This window comes from Melopsittacus undulatus, chromosome 5, assembly GCF_012275295.1.
Source record: "Melopsittacus undulatus isolate bMelUnd1 chromosome 5, bMelUnd1.mat.Z, whole genome shotgun sequence".
In the NCBI taxonomy this organism is placed as follows: Eukaryota; Metazoa; Chordata; class Aves; order Psittaciformes; family Psittaculidae; genus Melopsittacus; species Melopsittacus undulatus.
The window spans coordinates 35,565,885-35,589,928 of NC_047531.1; the positions used below are offsets into that span (position 1 = coordinate 35,565,885).

The 24,044-nt window shown below is 47.4% G+C and overlaps 1 protein-coding gene across 7 annotated transcripts in view; it reads left to right on the forward strand.

Annotated features, from left to right (window-relative positions):
- Positions 1–24,044, forward strand: part of FRMD4A (FERM domain containing 4A) — a 282,366-nt gene that overhangs the window by 113,736 nt on the left and 144,586 nt on the right. The window contains exon 1 of one of the 7 annotated variants that reach the window (XM_031043982.2): positions 17,891–18,103. The exons of the other annotated variants lie outside the window; for them this stretch is intronic. The gene's annotated coding sequence lies outside the window, so the exon portion shown is untranslated. Of the gene's footprint in view, positions 1–17,890; positions 18,104–24,044 lie in introns of those variants that run through there. 7 annotated transcript variants of the gene reach the window in all.

Here is a 24,044-nt window from a genome sequence, read left to right on the forward strand (position 1 = left end):
CAGCAATACTATTGTATTTGCTACCTGAGCTGAATCATCAAGCCCTGTAGCTGTGATTTTAAATTTGTCTTCGATATAAAGAATAAGTATATATTGTCATTATATATTCTTATGCAAGGATAAGAATGTATAATGTGCACAGACTGGGAGAGAGGTATAAAATACTTCAAATATTCAAATCTGCAGAACAAAACTGGTTTTGGCTCAGACCCTGGGAGGTTCTACCCCCCTGTGCCAGGCAGTCAGCAGGGAAAGCTGTGCATCGCCCTGAGGGTGAGACAGTTTGTAATCAAGAATGGTAAGACACAGCTATTGCAGTGATGTCTTCCTAAAACACAGTTGACCCTCCTGAGATTAGGAAAGATGTCAGAAAGGGGATTCTCATTCTCTGAGGGTTTCTTGCTTCATTTTTATGCTGGGCCCTGTCTCGAATAAGTCATTTCAGATTTTAAAATACACCACCAAACATCTGGGACAATCGAAACACGTTGTCTTTATTGTGACAGCATTTATTGTACATGCTCCTCTTTACTGTTTTTTTAATGTAAATGAATGTTTTTATTGTTATTATTTTTTAGATCAAGTCAAAATAGATTATTAGGATTTTTCCCACTTTTTCACCACAGGTGTGACTTGTAGTACAACATGACTTTCCAGGGCATTTTGGCATGAGTGCTTTCTCATGAGTACTTTCAGCAACATTTTTCCAGTGTACCAAAACAGCCTCTTTGCCCAGGGTCTGACCATGCAGACAGCATCAAATGTGCCTGCTGACCACAGCTGTGTCCATCCTCACAGCAGCATGCTCATTAGAGGAGAAAGGAGAGTAGATTTATGATATTGAACTTGTTCCCTATGGAAGAATCTGCTTTGTGCAAACCAGGAGGGTTTCATTTTCAGAGCAAGAGTGATGTATTTCCAAAGGTGAAATGCGAACTGAAGATAGATGCTCAGGAGGGTCCCACTGAGCTCAAGGCTGAGTCAGAAGACTTTACTCCTCTCGGATGTAAAGTCACATCATAAGTTTAGCCTTACTTTCATTTTCCCAAAATCAGGGTTTGAATGGTAGGGCTGGTTTAGATGCACATAGTCCATAGCCTTGTATATCAAGATAGAAGCTTTTACCTGTGTTTTGAATTCTGAGATTGCATTTTTGCTTGACCTCCCCATCTCCTTTCACCCTGACCAATAAAGCAGTGCAGAGCAGAACATTTCTGCAGCATCTGGGGATTCTTCCCTAGGGCAGGGTCCTCCTCTGGCACAGGCAGGACATCTGCCACCCATTGTGAGTGACCCTGGGACAGAAAGCCTGGTCAGACTTCACCCAGCTAGGTCTGTAATTATCCCACAAGGAAAGGCAACTGTCTACACAAACTGTGAAACATAAGGGCTGTCAGCATCAGAGGGGATTCGCACTGGCGATGACAGGCATGACCTGGTTTTCTTCCTCTGTTTATTTATTTGGTGACAGGCTGTCATTCCACGAATAATCTGGAGTTTTCCTCTCGGGGGTTTCTCCCTTGCTCCTTTGGTACTAAGGATAACTAAGGCAGGGATGGGGACAGACACTCTGCTCTCTGTATCAGTGACTTTATACCGAGGGGACTCAAGTGAAGAGGGAGCAGCATGTAATCCCCAGACTGCTGGGAGAAGACTAGGGATCTCCCACCCACTTCAGGGGAGAGCAGTGAAGGTGGCAGGACTAGAGGAATCCTATCCCACTCTCCCACTCTCCCCATTAACTTCCAGCAGAGCGGCCACTGCATCCCATCCATCCCAGTGCAAGCTCCACATGGTGCTCAACAGGAAGGGCTTCTCCCACATCACTGCCTGTTTTTTGTTACTCATCTCCATTTAACAATGTAGAGGGCAGGGAAGGAGCAGTCCCACAGCTTCAAACCCCCCCAAACACAATCTGTTGCAGCTGGGCAATTCTAGTCATCTTGGACTCATAAGGTCTGATTAAACTGATGGCACACAATGCACAGCACCTTCAGGATTGCCTTTTAAATTGCTTCTGCACAGCCATCTATTAGCCCTGGTTCTTGCTGAAATACATCCATCATTAGAGCAATAACCATACATTAATTTTGCACATATGCATATGTATGGGAAGAAGTCCATAAAACAAGCAAACTGCCAGTCTTGTTACAGCAAACTTTGGATTTATTCTGTTCAAGGGCATTCAAGGAGGGGGAATTGGGTTCTGAGTTCAGGCATTTCTTGTGCCAAAGATGGAGATACCCTGAGAGTCAGTGCCCCTGGCTTTGGCCATGCCTGTGTCTGTGGCTCTTGCAGTTTCATTGACCACTGTAGCACAGGCACAAGCGTGCCCTTTCACAAGCATCTTCCATGCCTGCATAGCATCCAAAATGCAAGGTCAGTTCCTCCAGCCTAGCCAGTGCTAGATGCAAAGCAGTCTTAAGCACTTTTTTGGAGTGATTTGAGGCACAACCATCCTAGAGATATCATCATTTCAGGAAACCTTAGGTGGCTTCAGGTATCAAAGCTTCCCATGTCCATGAGCTCATGGTTGAGGGAAGAGCATGAGCATCATGGCTGCCCAAAAAGGAAAAGCCCATGGAAAATCAGGTTATGTTTATGCCACTGGATAGGCTGGCATCCTTAAAAACATCTTAAAGATGCTGTAGCCATAATTCTGGTCCTTAATCTGCTGCCAATAGAGCCAGAGCATTTGGTTGAAGACAGAAGCAGAAGGGCACAAGCCACCTGCTCCCATCTCTTTGCCAGAGCTGTTGGTGAGACCCAAGGAGAGAAACAGTCCCATCTGCATTAAAACCCACCTGCAGAGGGCTTGGTTTGTTATATTTAGGCTCTGCTGGCTCCAGATGAAGGTTTTGGGTAGTCCAGCTCCCCAGTGCTGCTTTGCAATTAAGTCTAAATGCCACATTTCATTCAGAGGCAACCAGAGGCCACTGCACATTGCACTGGAGGTTAGCCACAACCTTCAGAAAACTATGGCAAAATACACTGTGTTTACTGCCCTTTGTGAAAACTCTAAATAACAGCCCTGACAAAGTTAGTGAATATTCTGCTGAGGGCACAGGAGGCCACAAAGGGCATATTTTAACAGTCTCCAATGTTCATTTGGCAAAGATCCTGCTCTGCACCAACAGCCACGTGAGCTTTCGAAGTCAGCATTGCATCTCGAATGCATTTCTCACCCTAGTTCCTTGTTTCTAGGGATTTCATTACCAACAGAGGACCCCAGTTTATTATTAAGCAGCAAATCAATCTGGCTCTGCCGGGCACAATCCAATTACTGCTTGTAGTTACTGTAGGCTGAAGAAGTCATAAATAAATGAGCACGCTGGACATTCCATTCATTAACATCTCAGTCCCACTCTAAGCCCCAGCCCCTTGTTTTGTGCTGCTTTAATTGCTCAGGTTTGGAGGGATTTGAGGATGGTGTGGCAGGGCAGTGTGGTCAGGGGGCAGGTCATGGTGCTCCTTGGGCCCAGACAACTGCAGGATAATCAGGGATAAATGCAGACTGGTTTTGTTTTTTTTTTCCCAGAGTAGGGCAGGGGCCTCTTCCTGCTCCTCTCACATTCACCCAGTGGGAGCAGAGCAAACACGGCTCGTGTGTCAGTCTGTAGGCGCAGGAAAGCCAAGAGAAGGTGCTCTGCAGACCCCCAGCCAGCTCCTGAGGGTACAGAGCTGAATCTAGTGCTCGCTTTCCTTCCCTTACCACTATTCCCAAAGCACCCCAGCTGTTTGGTTTTGGGTTTCAAACCTTATTTTGAGAGGGTTTGGGTTGCTCAGTGTAAATCAACCATCTTGCAGTGTACAGGCACCTAGTTACTCATTGCCTCGTTAGCACAGTGATGTATGAACAGCCACACAAGTAAAATGATGCTCAGATGCAATATAAACACAACCACTGCTAAACAGACTCATTTTTAAGAGTATTCTTTACATCTGGATCTCTTCTGGGTTTTCTTTTTCTGCCTTTTCTTTTTCTTCCTTTCCTCCACAATGGTTTTCTCCTGCTCATTAGGATCAATTTCAAGCATCCACCCTCAGTTATGACAGTTTGGGGGCAAGTTCTGCAAGGAGGGAAGGTGTCCCCGTGCAGGCAGCCTGCAGGCAGCTGCCACATGGAGCCCATGGCCATGCTGGTGACCATCCACAGCCTAAGCAGGATATACAATGAGCTCTGTCCATGCTGAGCTAACAGCAAGGAGGATGCTGGTGTTTGACTGGTGCACTTCTTAACTCTAGGGTAAACTGAATCATTTTTTTCTAAGCCATTACTATAACTGTTACTACTACGACTACTATTATTATTATTCACTATTGCTGCCAGGGAGTGTATAAAAATGACATTTACAATGCTGCACCACCATTTATGTGGTAATGTCCCTGGTCACTTGATAATGCGGAAATCACTTGTCTTCACTAGTTTGGGAAATGAAAAGAAAGATGGCTTTGTATCAAAGCAGGTGGTGGCAGCTTCTCAGTTCTGTTTGTTACAAGCAGCAAGGCATCTTCAACCAGTTCAAGGATTTTGTTTCAAAGGGATAAAAGGCTGAGAGGAAATGGGGTACTTCCTATAGAGTTCCTTGCTTATTTGTTTGGGCTTGCTTGTTTCTGTGCAAGGGGAAGGCAGAAAGAAAAAGATCTTCTAGTGAAAGGGGATGATTTCCAGATTTCCCTCCAGATATTTCACACAAGTCTACATAAAATGTTTGGAAAACTGCTGCTGAAATCAGCTCCTCTCAAGGGTTGGTGCTTTCCTTCCCTGACTGTAGCAGAATGCCCTGCTGTGGGGTCTCCACTCTCCAGTTCTGGGCGCTGTCTGAATTATAGCTGAAATAACGATCTGAAACCTTGAGATATGCCATCCATCTTCTCAAGGGGAGCTTTGTAACCTTCTCCTCATTCCCATGGATATGGTACCAAGGAAAGCCAGCAGGCTAGAGACCAGCTACATCCTGATGTCCAGAGCTTCTCCTGTGGGGTTGAAGAACAAAAGTGATGGCTTCTGCACATGCCCCCATTGCTCTGGAGAATCAAAAGCTGGAGCACACCTTACACATATCTAACATACCACCTTTGAAAGATAAAAATCTAATGGCATGACATATTTTTAGCTGGGCTCAAGCCAAGAGACCTGAATGTAGAGGTCATAAGATTTCTCACTTGACTGGGGAAGTGGAAGGGTGCAGGTTTCTGTGGGGTGTATTGGCACAATGCTCAGACTCTATGGAAGGTCTATACCAGCTCAAAACCTGGGTGTTCTTCCTAGAGGATAGTTTCTTTTGGCCCCATGCAAGCAGAAGCATCAAGCCCAGCACTGGTGGCTGCAAGAATGGTGATACTATAAGTGTTGTGGGAATAAGCATACAGGGAGACAACCTACGTGATCACCAGCGTAAAAACACACCATTCACCACCAATTATCACACTCAAGATCTCAAGAGAGGCTGCAATTATTCCCTGCTCCAAGTCTAGAGCAAATCAGCATTTTTCCAGTAATTGCAGTGTAGTAACTATTGTAGATGTTGACTTTTTAATAGCAAACAGTGCTCAAGCGTTAGATTTACAGTCGTGTTAGTTAGCTTTAGTGACTTGGGAATCAATTACCTTGCTGTACAACATGACCAAAGATTATAGGGTAGCCTATGTAATAATTTATACTGCCATCTAGGAGTGAAACTGTAACTTCAACTTCTCACATAGAAAGACACTCTGCACAGCAATAATTCCAGTAATAATAGTAATAACCATAAAAAGGGGAAAAGATGAAAACAGTAATTACAAAATAGGGGAAGACCTGTGTACAAATAGAGCACTGGAGGGCACTGGGAGCTTCTCCATTCTCAATTATTTTCCAGGATGATGATAGCAGTGGCATTTTGTTAATGAATGTGTTTTACCAGTTCTCTTGGGTCAGCAAGTGAGGCTGCATGGCTCTGCTCCAGCAGAAAGATTGTCCCAGACCAGTCCTTGGGACGCACAACCAGTATCATGTCATAAGCAACACAAAACCTGCTCCTGGCCCCGTTAATCACTTGCCCTCCTGGTTGATCACTGCAGATTTCAGGGATCAATTTTTACAGGCACCAGTTTCTGCCCACCTCTGCCTCCCAGCACTTGTTCCCACACTTGACTCCTTTCTCCAATCTGGGACAGGAAAAGCTTGTGCCTGTTTCTCCAGGCTCCTCTGCACAAAGAAAACATCTTTCCTTTAACTTCTTTGAAAAAAGACCACCCAGGGCAGTTTTTCAGTCTGTATTTCCAAGCAAATTATAAAGAAAGAACATCAATTAAATATTTTTCCTCCTGCAAACAAGTTGCCACTGTGACCCTTTAACTATAGGCTTTGTCTATTTTCCTCTCATATAGCTCCCATTTATTTCAGTCTTTACTTAAAGGTGGCAGCTGAGCTTTTTGAACCTTTCAAGCACAGTGACCCCTCATAAAACAAGGATGAATATATGAAAACTGGGTGTTGTCATTATTAAATGGACTAGGAAAGGGTCTGGCATATGCAAGTGTTCAACACCAAAAAGTAAAAAGTTTATACTAATATATCAGGCTACCTTATAGAATCACAGAATGGTTTGGTTTGGGAAGGACCTTAAGACCACCCAGTTCCAACCCCCCTGCCATGGGCAGGGACACCTCACACTAAACCATGTCACCCAAGGCCCTGTCCAACCTGGCCCTGAACACTGCCATGATGGAGCATTTACCACTTCTTTGGGAAGAATCTTCCAGTGTCTCACCACCCTCACAGTAAAAAACTTCTTCTTTACAGAATCCTTATACCTCCTTGACTGTAACCAGCAGTTTATGTTGGTGTCCTCAACATAAAAAGGACATGGAACTGTTGGAACAAGTCCAGAGGAGGCCACGAGGATGATCAGGGGACTGAAGCACCTCCCATATGAAGACAGGCTGAGAAAGTTGGGGCTGTTCAGCCTGGAGAAGAGAAGGCTGCGTGGAGACCTCATAGCAGCCTTCCAGTATCTGAAGGGGGCCTACAGGGATGCTGGGGAGGGACTCTTCATTAGGGACTGTAGTAATAGGACAAGGGGTAACGGATTCAAACTTAAACAGGGGACGTTCAGGCTGGATCTAAAGCAGACAGTTGAGGGTGGTGAGGTACTGGAACGGGTTGCCCAGGGAAGTTGTGGCTGCCCCATCCCTGGCAGTGTTCAAGGCCAGGTTGGACAAAGCCTTGGGTGACATGATCTAGTGTGAGGTGTCCCTGCCCATGGAAGGGGATTGGAACTGGATGATCTTAAGGTCCTTTCCAACCGAAACCATTCTATGATTCTAAAGCATGCTCTCTTTTTAAAATTGCCAAGGCTCGAAGATATTAAAACTGCCTTAAAATATTTGAATTAACAAAATTCGTAGAACTGGGATCTCTTCTCCTTCACCTTCTGGAATCAACCCAGAGGAGCAGGGTTTCAGACAAACGTCATCTATCATGAGATTTGGCATCCCTGTGCTCTCAGATCATAAGGTCACTGTCACTGCAGGAAGGCAGCTGTCTCTGGAACAAAGAGGGGGAGAAACGTCTGCCCCTAAGGCAGAGGACAGGAAAATTAGCATTACTTTAAACAAGGAGCCTGAGCTGCAGAGGAGAAATAGCATCCCTGCCCTTCCAAGACAGTCCAAACCCATTGGGGACATTTGACTCTGCTCCACTCATGTGCCCATCGGATAGAGCATCCCAGCCATGGTCTGCAGAGAGCAGGACAGCCCTGCCACTATCCATGGTGGAGGCTCCCAAGCAAACTGCAGACAAGGCACAGGAAGCCTTTTATCATTATTTTCCCTTGTTACAGCTTAAATGTGCAAAGGATAATGTATGGATGCAGTTGACTCCTCACAGATGCTTGTCCCTGTTTTGGAGGTGCAGTTTAGTTGCACCCTGCAGCTAAGCAGTGATGTTGCAAACATCAGGGACTGTGAAGCATTTGGGATTTATTTCCCTTCATTCTCCCATGCAACACCCTATGAAAACTGCTGTGGAAATTCTTGTTTTCCTGAAAATATGTATTTGACCAACCATGATTGTATTTAATCCTGTTCAATTGCTTTAATAACCACCCTTCCAGCACAATCTGAAAATGTTTTTAATGTACTCAAAAACTTATAAACAAAGTTTGCAGTCGCCATCATAGTGCTCCTGCAAAGCCAAACCACAATCATTTGTTGGTTTGTTGTATAACTCAACAAGCATGATCTTATCTGACCAGTGGCATATGCTATTACAGCTAATCTAGCATTTGTCTCCCTTTTTTAAATGAAATAAACCCAAGGAGTCATTGTAGGAAGTATCACATCAGCAAGAGCTGACTTTGTGTTATGTCTGAAGTCTATATTCACCTTAATGAGCTACATTTCACAGTTCTCCTGAGAGAAAAGGAAGTGTGTTATGATCAGGTTCGGGCTGTAGGTGAGGATAGAGACATAGTGTGAAGCAAAATGCCACTGGGAAATAGATGGGGGAGAAAAAACTTAACCATAAACACATCCTTCCCTGTCCTAAAAGCAGGCGCCTAGTTTTCCATAGCCCAAAGACTGCAACAAGCCCATAGAGCTGCAGAAACTGGCATGATAATAGCCAAAATGTACTGGGTTTGCTGGTAGCTGAACAGTTGATGGGGTTGATCGGTCTTCAGAGACAATATATCTCCTGCTTCCTATTTCTAGAAGTCATAAGGAAAAGGTGCTTTGGTGCAAGTCCTATACCTTGTCTACAAATCCCAGCTCTGAGATAGCATCAAACAGGTTAGAGCTACTCTCAAAGTGGGGATTGGATGTTTAATGCTGACTTTTTATGAATCAGCCTACTGCTTGGAGGCAGGCACCTCCATCCTTCCCTGCAAAACTGGAGCAGAGATGAACATTTGAGCAAGGAGAGCATTTCTGAAGGCACAGCTAATGGGTGAAACCTTCACCCTTTTCCTGCAGGGGCTCCATGGTTTGAGACCTCCTTCACAATGTATGAATTTGAGCTTCTCATCTCTTTCTTGTGGCAGAAGTATCAACACCACTTATCCTATAGCCTCGCGTGTGCCTGCAAGGCCCGTTAGAGCCATTAGGTGAAAGACACTATGACTCCGCGAAGCAGGCATCTCTTATCCCATCCCAAGCAGCAGCAATCAAGGACTGCTAAGTCCCATCAATGGGCCACTTCCAGTCCCTCCTGCCCTCCTCAGGGCTGGTCTCTAGCAGCTCTGGTTCTGTGTAGCCCTATACAAGCACAGCTGGATTTCACAGAGCCATTGCTTGGAGCACACCATGCAGAGCACGGCATGCTCAGAAACCAGGTCAGCACCACATGCAGAGGGGAAATGAGCAACCTTTATGGAGTGAATTAATCAAGCATTTCAATCTCCTTAGCCAAGGGTTAATGGTCTTGTGGTGACTGCCCTGGGCAGGGTATCAGAAGGCCTGGGGTTTATTCCTGGTGTACTTCAGTAATGAAAAGGAAACTGTGTTCAGACAAGCAATAGAAGCCCAGAGACGTCCGATACGCAGCAATTAGATCTGAGTTAAACATTAAAATGAAGTAACATTGAGACTTTGGCTCTAGCAGAGCACCATTATGATCAGTGCTATGTTTATTTAGAAGACACTGAGCCTGTTCTAAACATTTTCACATTAAGTGTAATTTAGGTATTTGTTGTTAAAGCAACTGACTGGGCCTAAATGCAAACATTAATGATCAGACAAATATTTTCTGGCAAATAGGATCTGTTCTTTGCACTTGTATGGCATGGGGTTTCACTTGCTCTGAGATTTATTTTGTGCTTGCTTCTCTCTCTTTGCATGGGTTGCCTCTTAAAGATTAAAAAAACCCAAGTGAACCAAGGTGTAAAATAGAAATCACTGATTAAACTGTCAGAAACGGAGCAGCCTTTGTTAATCACTGATTCATCAGCTGGGGGAAAAAAGAGGGGTCTCAATTTAGCACAAAGGCTTTAGTGTCACAAGACTTGTGGTTTATTCCCAGGTGTCTCTCTGCAATTTGATACAGGATCATTCCCAGGTAAATTGATCACTCCATGACTCCCTTTTCCCATCTGTTCAACTTGGGTAATGATCTTGCCTCATAGAGATAGTGAAAACTTTCCATTAGAAAAGGTTACCTGAAAAACCACACCTGCATCTGAAATTAGGCTACCCCCTACTCACACCTACAAGAGCTTTGGCTAGAACAGCTATTTCCTACTACAGCCAGGAGCTTTCCTTAATGTGGCTTTATGGGCAAGCAACAGAGTAGAGAAAATCATTTAAAGAAACACAGAGCTATGACCAAAAACTGACTGAAAATGGAAATCAAGCTTACACCAAGCTCTCTTTTGTCGTTTTGGTTTTAATTGCTGAAATTGTCATTTCTCTGTTACTTTTGTATTCATAAATCCTTTTTTTTCAATGTTGCAGCGATTGAAACATTGTGTAACTGGCTTTGGATTTTTGTTAGATTTATTTGTCAAAAGCTGCTAATAATTATTTCAGTGGCATTTTGGAAAGTTCTCAGGACTTTCTGCAGAACGTGGCACCCTTTGGAACAGAAAGTTTTCCAGCCAGTGTAAGTTTCGGAGTCCTCAGTAGAAGGCAGTGTAAAACTACAGAAATAGTCTTCTAATCTGACATCACATGAAGTGCAAAGGCTAGTTCAGTACAAAAAGCCAAACAAACAGCAATCACTTTGTTTTATTCTTCTGTACTAGAGAAAGTATTTCATTATGTAGCTCCATGCAAGATCTCACTTAACAGGAGGCACATTTCTGGGCTTGGATCTCTCAGGTGACTCATTTGATGTCCTTCACAATTATCTGTTTTGCATTTTGTCATCCAAGAAGGCTTTTGGGTGGCCTTCAGCAGCACCAGTCAACTGCAGCATCCAAGGATGGTGTGGGGAGAATAATCTTACCTCTCTTCCAGTATCTGAAGGGGGCCTACAGGGATGCTGGGGAGGGACTCTTCATTAGGGACTGTAGGGACAGGACAAGGGGTAACGGGTTGAAACTTAATCAGCAGAGGTTTAGACTGGATATAAGGAAGAAATTCTTTACTGTTAGGGTGGTGAGGCTCTGGAATGGGTTGCCCAGGGAGGTAGTGAATGCTCCATCCCTGGCAGTGTTCAAGGCCAGGTTGGATGAAGCCTTTGGTGATATGGTTTAGTGTGAGGTGTCCCTGGCCATGGTAGGGGGGTTGGAGCTAGATGATCTTAAGGTCCTTTCCAACTCTAACTATTCTATGATTCTATGATTCTGTGTTCTCAAGTTCTTGCCATTTAGTCTTTTGCCATTAACACAGCAGCTCCCTTGCACTGATGAGGCTGGTTCATTTCCTTTTGGAGGAATGAGATTTCCTCTTATTAGCTGCATTTTGTCTCTCTCTGCACTGTGGTCATGTCAGCGGTCTGCAAGCATCAGTCCAGGTCCCATCCAGCCAAACAGTGCCCTTTGTCAGCAGCATGAGTGTTTTCTGGTTTCCTCTCTACCTCCACTCTTCCACCAGCTCTTGCTCCTCCTACCCCTTGGCGAAAAACCTCCCCATCTCCCACCACCACTCAGCCCTCTCTGTGGATGGAAGGGGCCTCTGCCACATCTGCTCCTTCCACCGTTGTTCTGCTTTTAGGCTATTTCAGGTGAAAATGGCAATATTGTGTAAATAGGAAGAAGATCCTGAGGTAGAGCTTTGATCAGCTTTGAAGGGCAACAGGGTCCCATATATCCTTTCTGCCTCATGGGAGTGTAGAAGTGATTGGTGAGGACCTGACCTCCAGCAGATAGAGAGCCTCCCCCATCCCTCTTATTCCTCCTGTAAGGACAGGGATGACTCTCAGCACTTTCCATCAGGAAGATTTCCTTCTCTCTTCCCCTCATTCCCAATCCCAGGTGGGTGAAAGGTGAGACGGCTGCAAGAGCATCCCTTTTCCCCAGCATCACTCCATAGAGCCATGGGTCACCCAGGGAGGGCTAGTGGCAAACCCGGTTCATCTGCAGTCCCTTATGCACACTGTTTGCTTCGTTTGGCCTCTTGGATGCTGGGATTACCCAGAGCTAACTGGGACACGAGCGACTTACACATGCCTCCTGTTCCTTTCCACATGAGCTCCAGGCTAGAGCTGGAGGCAGCAGGCAGGATTTGCCAGCCCACAGGTCATAGCACCAACCAGATGGAGTTGGCTTGTCCTCCCCACCATCCATTCCAGCTGCCTCGCAGAGACCAAGCTTTGTTTGCCTGCAGAATAATCCTGCTGGCATGCACTTTCTTTGCCTAATGAAAGGAGGATTTATCACACCAGCTCTTTGGGAACATCGAGGTCTTCTTATTTCCCCCTTCAGCTCTCTGAGACCCTTTAAGCAGAGTCTGTGTGAAAATTAATCAGAGGCCCTGGAGGCTTATTTTGTCCAAAGCTAAAGTCTTGTTTCTCCCTTCCCCCCCCCCTTCCCCTTTTGTGCCCCAATTACTTAAGGGATTGTCCTGAAAATTAATGAAAGAATGGCATGGGAAATAACACCCACGGTTCATCTCAGAAGTGAAATGTTTCTGTGGAAGGCTTAACTAGAAACATCCCGTGGTTCACTCAGCACACTTGGAGTTCTTCCCAGTTTGAAGTGCATTGAGTATTGTATGTCTTATCTCCTAAATTGTTTGCAGATCCAGATTCAGGTATATGAGCCAGGTCCTGCTCTTGAGTAATTGCATTTTACTTCTCTGCGTGAGAAACCTGTGGTTTCCACCTGGTTTCCAAAGTTCTCAGCATGAATTTTCACAAGGTCACAATTCATTCCAACCTGTTACAGGGGGAAGATGAGGTGATGAGGACACATTTGGTAATGGTCCACATAACCTTCCATCTCTCTCTTGTTGGCCTTGGTCCATGGAAGTGGGTGAGGGCATCCTGGTGGCTTACTTGACCAGCTGGGTCACGTTAGTCCTTTTTCTGCTTCCTAGCATTGAGCATTGGTGCATGGAGGATACACATTCTGCAACATGAAAAGAGGTGAGGCCATTGTTTCTTCTCCAGCCAACTTACATCAGAGTGGACATGACCGTGCTATACCATGAATTATATCCCACATGGATTAACCCATAGGGTAACCTTATGCTTCATTCTCTAGGGCTGGCTGATCCTTATCATGGTTAGAATAAGCCAGCTGCACTGATTTACAGTGGGATTCATGTGCTTGGCAGCTTATATAACCTCTGAAAATGGATTTCAGTTCCCAGGTTCCTTAGGTGCATGCTACTTTAAAAGTTTGGGGGCTTTTTAATCTTTTACTGCCACTTAAATATTAGGAGCTAAGAGTTGTGCAATCCATGGGAGTGAGGCCCTTGAACACCTCCCACAGGGAGGTAGCCAGTTAGGTACCTTCAGCAAATCCTACATATTCTTTGAAAGCATTTTCCTCACCTTCCATGGTTTTCAGAGGTACCGTACGTGGGGAAATGACATTGGCTCTTGTAAAGCACTGAACCGCTTATGGATGCAAATCATTGTGTAAGTGTGAATACTGCTTCATGACATGACATCTCCTCCAACCCGTTGGTGCTAATGAATGCAGTTCTGGGGTAGACAATATTCATTAAGCTTTTCTGAAGATACTACAAATGTTCATGGAACAGCTCACACATTCTGATGGCACCCACGGTCCTATCACCACATTCCCTGTAAAGGATTCTAATACCTTAATCTCTGCTAACAAGAGTGGAAATGAATTGTCAACAGCAGTTCTCCAGTTTCTTCCCTTCTTTGTTATCAGGAACAAATATAAAGGAATCAGAGTGCTGTTATTTTGGTGTGGAGGCATCTGGTTGCTGGAGGCTTCCCTCTGTGTATGTCAAAGTTAAATATTTGGGCTACTGTTCTCTTTTGGGGACTTGGCATGACAGGAATTAGCTTAGAAGAAATACACCTATCACCTGCTTCTAATCACTGCAATGACAGCAGCTTTGCTGCCTCCAGAATACATGTTACCAGGCTGTATTGTTTGGGCATTGACAACTCCAGAGATCTTGTGGAATTACTAAAGCTCCTGTAAGGGTGGTGCCGTTGAATTATAACTAGGAAATGTAGAGAGGAATATCCATGTGGTGAATGGCTTTTTGTTTCCTGAAAGGATGCTATTGAGGAAATCTGACTTACAGCATGTATGTCTGGGAGAGGAAGAAGGGGAGAGCAGACTCCTTGGTGCAAACTCCTGATGGCTGCACTGTGATGCAGCTATCCTTCTGCAGGCTTTAATGTTGCTGGTAGGGGCTTCAGCAGCGGTTTTGCTGAGCCAGTAGTGAGCCCTGCATGCATTGCAATGCTTTATCAGGCTTCGGTGTCCTCCTTGGGCTGATGATCCCAGTCTTGGTGATCTCTTGGCAGCCAGCATCTATCTGAAGCTGTTCCAGCTATGAACACACCAGATTGTACACCCAGCAGGGTGCACCTACCTCCCGGCTTGGTGTGTCCAGTTTATTAGCTGGTTTTTCCCCCACACTGAGGTACCCTTAGTGCCATCACGCACTCATGTCTCTGCCTCCCCATGAAATGAGGCTGGCAGCTCTCCCCAGCATCATGGGAGTGCTGCAGGGCTCAGTTAACTGTGGCTGCAGAGCTTTGCAAGTGATGCTGTGTTACTGCAGACAACAGTTGCTCTTCATCCAGGGGGGCTTTTAACAACTTCTGCTGCCCCAGCTCACTGATTTACCTGAAATAGGCAAGGCTGGAAGGAAGGAAGGATCCCAAAAGCACAATCTTCCTCTTAGAGGCTTTTTCTACTCTTCCACCCTGGGTAGGTTTTCTTATTGTTGAGGTCTGCAGACGCTTTGGGAGTTTCTGCTCCTCTCTCCTGACAGACCCCAAATTGTCTGCAAATGTTGGTCTGAACTCTCCACAGACCATCTCCTTTACCCCTTTGTTCCTGTAGCTCAAGAGCACCATGGTGCTACCAGGGAACCAGTCTAGATGTGCCCAGGGGTTTGATAGGAAGGAAGGGTGTGATGAACAGAAGATCTGAGCAAATTCCTTGTCCGGTTCTGGGGAAAGGAGCTCTTTCTGGTTGAGCTTTCATAATCCCCTCATGACAGGGACAGTGCTCCACTTTTCATGTTACAAGAAACAGTCCCCATTTCTGAGCTCTTTGTTAGCTCCATCAGGCTCCTAGTCATAAATTACACAGGCCAATAATTTATTTTTATCACAAATGTTGTATCATGAATTGGAGGGTTAAGGAAATGTAGCAGGAACATCTCCCACCACTGCAGGAAATGTTCAGCCTTTGTACCAAATCCTATTGAACTTCCTTTTGGCCGGGTGTTTTGTATGTAGTCCTGGATGGGTAGGAAATGTATGTCCTTAAAAGGACCTGAGGAGGATGCACCTTGTGGTTTCCCAGGTACGATGATCCAGCTGTTCTTCTGCATGATGGCTCTTAAAGGCTGCAGAGATGCTGAACCATTGCACATGGGAAATCAAGGATTTCCCCTTCCATTTCCACCCCAGACAGCTTCCATGACATGACATGTCAGCCAATTGATCTGTGACTCCAGCTGTGGCATAAACCAACTGATACCCCAAAGGACACCATTAGGATCACACAGCGATGGGATGCTCTTTGGGCACCTCTGGTAGATAATTCCACCACAACATGAAGCACGATAAAGGATGCTTTCCTGCTGTCTCCAGACCAGTCCAAACCCGTGACTGTTTTGTGCTAAAGGAGGAGATTGGACTGTTGCAGAAAGCCCATAATTTCAAGTTATAACTACTGAAAGCTCACACACCTGCACTGAAAGCTGAAAACTGCAATTCTCAGCAGAGAGGGCTTCGCTTCCCAGTTTTTGCTCTTGTGCGTGAGACAAATTACTTTGCAATTAGAGGCTTCCAGCCTCTGTTGCTGCTTATTAAACCCACCAGGTGAGCTCTTTTATAACCCACTGAATAGTGCTGTACCACACCCTGGCTCTGCTCTGGGTTTGGAGGCAGATCCTGCCAGGAAAGGATGGGCAGCATGTGCCACAAAGCCATGGGTGGGGAAATAGCCTTGGGGCTCTGCTAGTTGAAGGATCATCCTACCTCAAGGGCAAAGTCCATTACCTTGGCATATTCTTACAGAGCAGCAAGAACAAGCAGGCACCTGCATGGTGAGTGCACCTTTGAAGCAGCTTCATCTCCTGTTTTGGTGAAAGTCAGCCTGGGAAGGTGATGTTTTATTGCTAGCTCTCAGCAGGGCTTCTGCTGGGGTTCAGGCATACACGTTCCTCTTTGCCAGCTCCACTGAAGATGGCAGAACCTGCTTTAGATGCGTTGCGGTATCTGCTGACGGAAAAGGGCAACCCAGAATTTAGGAGGCAATTTGCAGCTTTACCCCTCTCTGAAATGATGGATTTAGAATTCCAGGAGGTTTTGAGGTTTGTGTGTTGGTGATTTGCCCCTCAGGGGTACTTCAATGGCTGGATCTAGACATGGATTAGACACACCCACGAAACTCCAGTCTTTACTCTAGCAATGTAGCTGTCATCCCACTGCTTTTCTTGGAGTAGAGATGGGTACGTTGCTGCCTCTTGCCACTGTGTCCTGACCTTTGGACCATCTCCAGAGCAGAGCTAGGCCACCTCAGCTGCTGGTTCTTAACCCTGAGCAGCCAGAGGTCAGAACTGCCTCTATATTTATCCTCTTACTCAAAGCCAGCCCCTTGGGTGGAGCAAGCTGGACGAGTGAGCCTTCCTGTGGCTGTATCCTTAAACACAGGATAGGGAACTGTGTTCTAGTGTTTGTCTATTATACCCAAAAGCACTTTGCAGTACATTGGCCTCTCAATTTGCAGAGGAGAGGACATCAAGTCTTGTGGCATCTTCATGCTGGTATGGTCTTGGCTTTCAGTCTGACAGCAGATCAAACTCAGAAACACCCCCAGGTAAAGTCAGACATCCAGCTCATTCACCGCCATCGTGTTGGTAGAGCGGCTGCTATCTTCCTACAGGGTAAAAAGAACATTTTGTATAACCCATGTAAGCCCCAGCTCCATCCTCACCATGAGCATTCTCACAGTGGCATGAATGCCAACTGAAAACAGATGAAGGAAGGGCTCACCTCCACACCTCCCCTCCCAAAGCAGACCTCTTCCTGGCCAGCCTGGGCCAGAGGATTGCACAGGGACACCTCAGGGCATTACCTGATGGAAATAACCCCGGGTTCAGAAAGAAAATTTTGGCGTGGAGGCAAAGCAGCTGCAGCAGCAAGTCAGAGCTCTAAGTGCAGGTGTTGTGGTGTGGGTGCTTTGCACTGTGCTTGTTTAGACCAAAAACTCAGCACTTTATGGAGGCCTGCATATATTGTTCTTCTTGACTGGTTTAATAGTACTACCCTTGCACAAGGGCTACTGCTAGTGCAGTACATAAAGACACTTTATGGCCAGGCACCCTTCTACCAGCCAGCAGAAGGGGTGAATCACCAGGAAAAGGGAAAGTGTCCCCACTCCCAGGGCACAGCCTGGCAGGAGCTGCTCTGACTGCTCAGCTCCAAGGGTGCCCGGGCCCTTGCTGCCTTCTTCTTCCTACCTGCCAGGGCTGCATGAGCACTCAGAGCATCCCCGCTGCTCTCCATTATCACCACAAGGTGTGAGTCGAGGGGAGCAATGAATCCTCCTTCCATCCTTTCATCCTCCTCTCAGAGGCAAAGGGGAGCCCAGATGTTGGCAGGCCCGAGCCGGGTTCATCTGTTTCACATGACCCAGAGCCAACTGCTGCTCGCTGCCCTCCTCCCGCCTTCCTCCTCCTCCTCCTCCCTCCCTCCTCCTTCTCCTCCTCCCTTCCCGGCTCCAGCCTCGCAGCTTCGCGGAGCTCCGCGGAGCCGGGCTCCGGGGGCCGGCAGGCGGAGAAAGGGAGGAAGAAGGGGAAAGAAAGGGGGGTGAGGGCATCCCGGCACGGAGCATGGGCCCGCCCTAGGACCGCCCGGGGAGCGTGCCGGCAGCGGGGCGGAGGGAAGGGCCGCGGAGAGGCGGGCGATGGATGCGGTGCGCTGAGCCGCGGCCTGCCGGCGATCCAGCGGGATGCGCTCGTCCCGGGCTCGGAGCTGAGGAGCCGCCGAAGGAGCGGGAGGGAGAAGGTAACGGGGGTCTTTGTCTGCGGAGGGGAGGCGAGGCGGGCAGGGGCTCCCCTTCCAGCCGGCCCCGCGGGGAAGCCCAGCCGCAGTGTGCGGGAGGCTCCACGCCCCCCTCTCTCCATTGATCTCCAGCAGAAATGTGGGCAGCATCTGCTTCCCTTGTCCTTTCCTAAAAGGAAAACCCAACCCCAGGATCCCGAATTTGATGGGCGAAGAATGGGGACGAGCTCGGCAGCTGAGGTTTATTGCACTAGAGGGAAGATAGGGTGTGGGGGAGAGAAGCTGGTGCTGTGATTTCTTCTCCAACCCTCCCCACCACCACCTCCCTCCTAGCAATCTGGATGCTTGTCCCCACTGACTGCTAAGATGGACTGCTCCTTCCCTTTCCAAATGGCTGCAGCAAGTTTAACGCAGAGCTGGGGGGGGCTTCGCAAAGGGTAAAGCCCCTGCTTCGCTTTTCCTTTTCCCTATGCACCTTTTCCTGAATCAGGCGTAGAAAAGTTGCTACAGATTCAGGGCTAGAAAGGACAAATAAATCTCTCTGTCCCCAAACTGTGCCTGTATGGGTGTATCTCTCTGCAAGCCTTGCAGACATGCTCCCGTAAGGAGGGTTTCTGGCCGCATTGTTAGCCCACTGGCTGCTGGGGAGGGCATGAGAAAAGTTGCTTCCAGCCTCTATATACAATTTCCAGGAGAGACAATTGATTCTAATAATAGCCCTGGCAGCGGTTTAGCAATGCAACACACACAGATGCGGGAGCCACCTCGCAAATCTCCTCTCCCAGGCAAGCCAGGTCACAGGAAAAGCCGAACTCCCGGCTCGCTGGCATGGTTTGGGATTTTAGGACGTTGTCCTGAACAAAAACCCCGGCACCGCTCGCTCTTTGAGCCGGGAAGGGGGTGTGGTGCTGGTGCCTGCACGCCGCACTTCATGGGCACGGCAGAGCTGGGCTTTCCCGGTGCCTTGGGTATCGAGAGCGGCTGAATCATGGCTCTCATGGATATTGGGGTGTCTCGGACCCAGCTCCCTCTAGATTGGCCCCCGAGGTCTGATGAGCATCCCCTGTCCATGCACGGAGGTGGCTGTTGACGGCAAGGTATCTGTGCCGTTTTCCCTGCCTGTAACCGCCTGCCAGGCACCAGAGATATCTCGATCGAGCTAAAACTGTCCGATTGATCCCCTTTCTCCTTGCGGCGGTGGCAGAGGGCCCCGCAGGAGGGCTGCTGCCTGCACTGCTGCCTGCACACTGACTTGAACCCACGATGCTAACGCTGGCCAGGCGATGGGGCACCAGCTTGGTGTTGTGGCTCAGATCTGCTTGCCGTGACCTTCCCGGCACAGTAGTTACCGATTTCTTGTCCTATTCCAGATATTAGTATTTTTAAGGTGGTTTTAAGTATCAGTGTCATCCAGGGACATACCTTGTGCTGCAGGAGGAAGAGCTGTTCATGGGGCAACTCCTGCAGCCCCGCTGTGCTGCTGAGCAAGAGGGGCTGTGACAGAAGCCATGGGGAGCTAAGGATATATTGCTTCTTATCATGAGAGTGGCTATTTTGAAGGTGCTGGAAGGACCTAACAGGCTGAAGGAATTAGCGTTGGTCAACCTTTGCATTGCAAGTGGCCCCATTCAAGTCCGTTCCCACAGTAGGGATAAGTTTGCCAGTGTTGCATAGCATGTGGATTTATGCACGTGTAAACCAAGTATTTCATTCTTATACGAATTTTGTTTCTAACCCAGGCTAGAAATAGGGGTTCTCTGCCCTTATTTGAGCATAGGTACAACAGGGTGTCACTTGCAAGCCTTTGGGGCAAGCTACCCATTTTTCCTGGTGTTTTATGATTGTCCCATTGCCGTGTCTGAACTGGTTATTGCATTAATGATTCCAGTCAGTATTTGGTGATACCCCTGTTCAGAGCATCGGGTCACTCGGGACCATACGGCAATGCAGCATCACTTGGTGCAGAGAGAATCTTCCACAGAGATCATGTCAGACTGCTTAGCCAAGTCAGGAGCATTGGTTAGTGCCTTGGGTGTTGTCAGTAGGGACGTGAGACTAGGAAAGACTTCCCAAGTCATGGAGTATAGTCCCAAGTATTACAGGTAATCCTAGTCATACATATCCCCTTTGTTGCTACTATTGCTTGCTGTGTGAATAACAACAGGTTTGAATGCAGCTTAGCAGAGAGCAAAGGCAAAGTAAAACTGCATAGTATGGGTGAGGGAGAAAAAGCTGCATTAAAGAGAATTTGAAAGAGGCTGGGGAGGGACTGGATTCTTAAGCCACATTCTGCTAGGACTGCAAGGGAGAAGGAAGAGTCATGCATTGCAAGAGGGGTAACAGACACAGAGAAGGTATAAGAGGAGTGTGTTGATCCAGCACCAAGCAAACTTGGGGGCAGGGCTCAGTGATGTCCCCTGAATATGCAGTAAGGCACTGTGTGACCCACTTCTTGTGAGCTAAACAGGAGTAGCCTGGATGCTGGGATTGCCGTTTCACTCAAGCACTCTAGGTTTGAGGCTGTGCCCAAAATCTCCATCTAGCTTGGAGCCATCCCATAAATGCCCCATCTTTTGGCGACCTGGGGGGAGGCAGAGCTGTGGTATGAGCCATAAAAGGAGGTGACAGTGGTACCTGAGGGTCCCCATGTTTCAGTGCAGGATGTGCTGTGCCTGAGTGCAATGCTAACCTCCAGTCATCCTTACAGGCTTACTCCTTTCCAGTGGCTGGAGGTGCAAGCAGAACACAGCAGCCCAGCAGGCAGCAAGGTCTGAAAAGGTTAAGCTGTTGCTGAATTGCTTGCAAGCCTCCTCCAGCTCCATATCCCAGTTTGTCCCAGCCTTTCCCAGCCTTTCGGCCCCCTAAGCCAGCAGTGGATTGCCCAACATGGCCTCCAATATTTCTCTTTCTCCTACAATTTTAACGAATTAATCCTCATCCCTCCTGTGAATCTCAGTATGTGCTGTTTCCTAAAAAGCCAGGAAGCAGTGTTCTGAGGCTGCACAATGAGTTGGATCCCCTGTCTTCTGCCCTGGAGATGAATCCCATCAAGGACCAAAAATGACTTTGCTTTTCTCTCTGATCTGACACTGAGATGAGACCCCAGACAAATATTTGATCAGCTGCAAGCTTCTGGGAGCACTTTCATGTTGATGAATTGCAGACATGTAAGGTTTGATTCTGCCTCTCTCTGCTCCAAGTCACCTTTGTGCTCCATCTACTTGCAGGTCCATGGAGCTTGCAGGTTTATTCCTTGCCTGCATTAGGCTGTAGTGGGCTGCCTGCCAGAATAAGTAGAAGAGCCTGATGTACTTCCCTTTCCCAATAGATCCCTGCTTCGTGGCAGTGTCATACTTCTCTGTGGCCCCATGTGTGGTGCCTCATAACCCTGGTGCATCTCCATGGGGTGGGGTGGGACTTCAGCCTGTGCTCGGATTTAAAGTGCAAAGCTGGAACATCTGATTTCCAATGCACGATGGTCTTGCGTAGAACCCCCTCTCGTTCCTTTCTTAACAGATCCACCATCCTTCTGCTCTTGTCCTGAGCTTCTGTGGGACATTTTCATGTGGTGTTAAACAGTTGCTGTCTCCTACCCTCAAGAAAAGATCACTAGTGGGTAGCAAAGTGCTCTTTTCAACCTGTATTTGCACTGGTAGGATGTGGTGTGATGCACATGATTACTAGTGTAGTAATCTTTGGGAAAAGCCTTGGAGGGCAATAAAAAAGGATACAAGTGACCCTTTCTTACTCAAACTCACTGTAAAAGGGCCCACTGCAAATCTAGACAGCTGCAAACCAAAAAGAAGTCGATATTCCCATTTTGGCTACAGAAATACTTTGTGTACACGTCCGCATGTAACACGTAACATGCTGACAATGGCTCTGGGGCTTGCCAACCCACTCTGTGTTTAGATTATGTATTTTCTTCTCTTCTTAGAAGTTCCCACAGCTCCCAACCAAAATAAACCCACCCTTGTTTGGGTTTCCTGCCCACGTGGGGCCAAGCGTGGCTGCAGCTGTACCACACAGACTGCAGGCACTGTTGGCATCCCATCCATCCGAGCTGAGCTATTTCACACTGGGAAGTGCTTTGCATAGACTGAGGAGCAGCCACAGGCTGACCCCGCTGCCTTCACACAGGGTTATGCAGGATGAGACAAGGGTGGAAAGCTGCCACATCAAGTGAGCAGCTTGGAAAGGCAGCACAGTATTGGAGCTGACATGTGGTGCCTGTCCTGGAGAGGAGAACAAGGATGGAGCTCTTTCCACCTTTAAAACCAGTTTTGTCCTTGCTCAGCATCTCTCCTGGCTATCCCCAGCTAGGTTATTGTGGAGATGCCCATCATCTCAACACGTGGCTGCCATGTGTGTGCTTGTGTACCAGCAGACACACTCATTTCCCAGTGAAATGAGGCACTCAAGGGGACACGGATGATTTAGGGGATATATAGTTAGATACAGTGCTTTCTTTGTGCACACATACACATACCCCAGCATGCAAGCATGCTGGAAAATCAATTTGGAAGGCAACTTGCACTGTGTTCTGCAACTCGGAACTTCTGAAGTGCTCTGGGGATGCTAATGGCAATTCTGGGGGGAATCTGCAGATCTAAAGGTACTGGGAAGTGTCTTCACTTTCTCAGTCCTCTCTCACAGGCACAGACAACTGTGTATTTGAAGGCTGCTCCAGAACGAGTATTGAATCCTGGGAGCTTAGGACTCGGGAGTATTGGATCCAGCCGCTGAGTTTGCAGACATTGCATCAAGCTGATCCCTCTTCACTTCTCATCCTTAACTCTTCTGCATCGATTCTGCCCAGTACTAAAGAACTGGTGTGCTTTCTTCCAGAAAGGAACATCCTTCCCTGGCTTTTAAAAGGCAGAGTCATCTGGTACAAAGATAAGCTCAAGCCAAGGCATTTATTCCAGGTTCCTCCTGTGCAGAGGTTACAGGATGCTCATATTTATTATGTTCTGAGGTGCCCTGATGCAGAGAGGACCCAGTTTTGCTGCACCAATAGCTAAAGCATCATCAGTACAGGTGATGCAACATCCTGGCACTACTCAGAAGATGAATGGGAGTATAAAAACACAGGCTATGTGTCTTGGAAGTAGTTTTTCCTCCTTCAGCCCAGAGTGTAGCTACTATTAGCTCTAGTCCTCACCAGATGCACAAGTGCTCTGCAACAGGAGCCATAAGGATAAGTGCAGGCAGGTGGGACCCCTTCATACTCCTCAGCTATCTAGGTGTACAGGCAGAGCATGACCCTGTCTTCTAGCCCCAGCTCTGCCCTGCTCAGCACAGATATGAAGACAGGCTAAGAAAACTGAAGCTGTTCAGCCTGGAGAAGAGAAGGCTGCGTGGAGACCTCATAGCAGCCTTCCAGTATATGAATGGGGAAAGAAGGATGCTGGTGGGGTACTCTTCATTAGGGACTGTAGTGATAGGACAAGGGGTGATGGGTTTAAACTGAAACAGGGCAAGTTCAGGTTAGAAGCTCTTTACTGTAAGGGTGGTAAGGCACTGGAATGGGTTGCCCAGAGAAGCAGTAAACACTCCATCCCTGGCAGTGTTCAGGGCCAGGTTTTACAGGGGTTGAAGCAACCTGGTCTAGTGTGAGGTGTCTCTGCCTATGGCAGGGGTTGGAACTTTCCAACCCAGACCATTCTGTGATTCTATGAGGATGAAGCAGGAACAGAAATGGCCAAACCAGACTTCTGCAGGCAGGGCTCATTTCTGACAACACCTGCATCTCTGGGGATGAGGCAGCTGCTTGTCATTTGAGTGTGCTCTGCATCTCACCCTGTCCTCCCTGCAAAACCCTGCTGGGGATGATGTCCACACAGCACCAGCACTGCCATCAGGCAGAGCCACTGGTTGCTGCCCAGCCCAGGCACTAGCCACAGCCCTGGCTCTTAATGTCTGATGTGCATCAAACCCACTG